Raw genomic sequence first — 3,456 nt, 5'->3', positions numbered from 1 at the left:
TCTTCTTCTTCTTCTTCTTCCTCCAGCTCCTCTTCTGAACAGTCACCAGCGCCCTCTACAGTCTATATCAGGAATAACAATAAACAACATATATTTATTGGCTTTATACATTTAACACAATTTACATACATAAATGACCCTTCCCCCAACCTGAACATATGGCAGTATATAAAATAATAATAAATAATACAAATATCACTTGAAAATAAATAATTGGCTAAATTATAAGTTAAAACATAAATTCAAGAAGGACAAAGATTTACAATGAAAATAGTAATTTAGTTGAAATAAATAAATAAAGGAAAATAATGTAAATAAAATACAGTCACAAACATGGAGCAGAGTACAGCACACATTCCTCAAAACAAGCCATTTCTAATCAAGACTGACAAGTACCCCGATGCCATAGCCAGTCTTTTCAAAAGAAAGCGATGGATCAAAAGACAAAACAATATATTTCCTTATTGTCTTTTCAAGCTGTACAGGTGCTGTCTTCACACCCTCTACATTCTGTGATTCATGTGCTCTTGTAACTTCTATGCTCTGTGTGTATGAGATCTTCCTATAACCTTTTTTAATAAAAATTAAATATTTACATTATGCTCAATTTAACATGTTACATAATTCAATTAGCATTAACCTTCTGCACGAGGATCAGTGAAACAAAAACAAGTGCAGAGCCTTATTCAAAGAACCGACACAAAATACACAAAATTCGTTCCTGTCCAACCACATACTTTCCTCCAAATCTTGATTGTTAGGTTGGATTTTGATGGTACATTTTCTGTTTTAGCCATAAGTTAAACTAGTAAAACATAACATTCATCGATGACTATAACACAATATGATATTACCCACAATAAATACAGAGAAGCCGAATGTAAACCTTCACCCTGATAAAGAAAGAAAGAAAGATAGAAAGATATATAGATAGATAGATAGATAGATAGATAGATAGATAGATAGATAGATAGATAGATATGAATAGAATAAAAAAAACAGTGAGGTCAAGATACCAGAAGTATTACAGAGAGCTGTCACTATATAAAACACTGTCTTAAAACATGCCGCTGTGTCCCCAAACCTTGGGCTCCACCTCAACAACATTATACATTCTAAATCTGGCAAGAACTGCGGTCTGCCAGACAGGTGCTTTTAGAGAGACACATAATGAATAATGAATATGACAAAATGTGTATGATGAATGTTATTGTGATTAGATAATGTTGTCAAAACATGAGTTACACCATAAATAACCAAATTACTGTCGTGCAATGACAAAAAGTGCACACGATTTAGTTTGTTACATTTTTCTTGACTTTGGTTCGGACATGTTCGTTTGAGGAGTATCATCATTTCTTCCCTTGTTGGTTTCTAATCTCTTCATCTTGTCGTCTACATCTGATTCCGAGAAGACTAGCTGGCACGTAAGCAGCGTTTTGTTTGTTTACTCAAAAGAAGAAAACATAATACAAGAATTGGACTTGGAATTTCCAATCTTAACAATTGTGTGTGAGTGCGTGGTTGTGCAATGTGGTAACACAGAGGGAATATGGCTGCACATGAAATGAGCTGAGAGGAAGGTGAAACCCCGAAGTGCTTCTCTTGATAAAACCAAAAATCACAAAATAAGTCTTTGGATCATCATAAAATATTTATTTAAAATCTGTTGGTAGATATTGTTATACAAAGTTATAACAGTTCACAAAATGCAGAATGAAACACAAGCTGTATTTCAAGATAATTTAAATATCAGTTGCTTTCCAACCAAAACTTTTCAATAAAAAAATATTTTCCCTGTTTTCTTCTTCAATAAACTGCATTTGAACTTTGAATTTATTTCTATAAATACCAAGGCACACTTTGTGCTTTCTATAAAAAAAAACAATATTGTTTGCAAGCTCTGAAAACACTGGCTCTATGGCAGATATTGCTCTCCAAAGACAGAACATAAGTTCATATTTACTGAGCTTTTGATACAGTAGATGGATGGTTATCAACAAATAGTACCAGAACATCTGCCCTGTTTCACACCTACACATCACTCCCCAAATGTCCTGGAAATCTGACATATTGGGGTCTCTAAGATGAATATAAAGCAGTCATGTGTAAGTATTTTCAAAAACACAGGGACTATTATTTTTGATTACAATAGTTAGCAGGATGTATAAAAACCTGAGATCAGATTTCAGCGATAGCCATGTGAACAAGTGGTTTGTTTTCAGATAGATAAGTTAATGTGGAACATTTCCTTATGAAACTAGTATTAATTGGAAGTAAAAAAAAAAAAAAAAGAAAAGTGGCTCATGTATCAGGGGATTGTGTTTCACTGCCTTCCGAGTGCTTTCCAGTCAGAGGTGTGTTTCCTGGTTCCTGTTCTTTCGTGCAGCGTGGGAAACACACAAAAAACCCTCTGCAGTATATATTTTTTTTCTAAAGTGGTTTGTCCACTGTTAGGTGTTATAAAACAGGCAACTGCATTCTACGTCACATCTAACCAATAGAACTAAAGCAGGCGTGGAACGTCTGATCTGTATTAATAATCCTATTATCCACCTGTACCATAAGGTTGCCATCTATCTATAATTTTGTGTCAACACTGTGATTTTACCATGTTGGTCTATTCTGTACACACGACGTCTACAGTTTTGCACGTCGTTCTGAGAGGGATCCCTCCTTGGTTGCTTTTCCTGAGGCTTTCTTCGAATTTTTATTGACGGTTGTTGTTTTTATTGAGAGGATGTTGTATGCTGTACGGACTGTAAAGCCCCAGCGGGCAAAGTGACATCAGGCTATAAAGATAAATATTAACTTACGTTACGTACTGATACCAGTGGAATTGTTTTCCTTGCTTGGTTTCCTGTGGTTGCATGTTCACACAAAAGGTGCAGGGTGTGCCTCCTCTGTTATTGTTTGTGCAAAACACTGTGCCAAAAGTACGCATTTGTGTAACTCTGACCTGCGGTTAGCTGATCTTTGTGAGCCTATGAGTGAGAGTCACTTTGCCCGGTTATCAAAACAGATCAGGATAGATTCTAAAACTTGCAAATTGTTAGAAACATCTGATTTCCCGGATTGTTTTTTTTCCTTCAGTTTTGTGATGGAGTGACAACATCCAGTGGAAAATAAAAATCTGCATATTCTTTGTAAACATCAACATCAAGGTAATTCTCATTTAACAGCAGCAGTTTATATATTTATGTACATACATCCTTTGCTGACCCATATATAAGTGTGCAATAAGACAATATACTTGAAAAAACCCACATTTCAAAGTGTTTTCAAAGGGGCATTTCGGTTGAAGCCTTTTTGGTTTTCGGCCGTCGCCATGTTGTTTTTTGCAACCAGAGGTGACACAAGTAGGTGGTGTTAAGTACCAACTAACACTGAATAAGACATTTTTAGGTAACCAAAAATGTTTACTTTCACAAATAGAAAACACACTCCAAAACTCCA

The sequence above is a fragment of the Anoplopoma fimbria genome, chromosome 2, assembly GCF_027596085.1.
Source record: "Anoplopoma fimbria isolate UVic2021 breed Golden Eagle Sablefish chromosome 2, Afim_UVic_2022, whole genome shotgun sequence".
NCBI classification, from domain to species: domain Eukaryota; kingdom Metazoa; phylum Chordata; class Actinopteri; order Perciformes; family Anoplopomatidae; genus Anoplopoma; species Anoplopoma fimbria.
Note: the sequence above shows the minus strand (reverse complement) of the source record.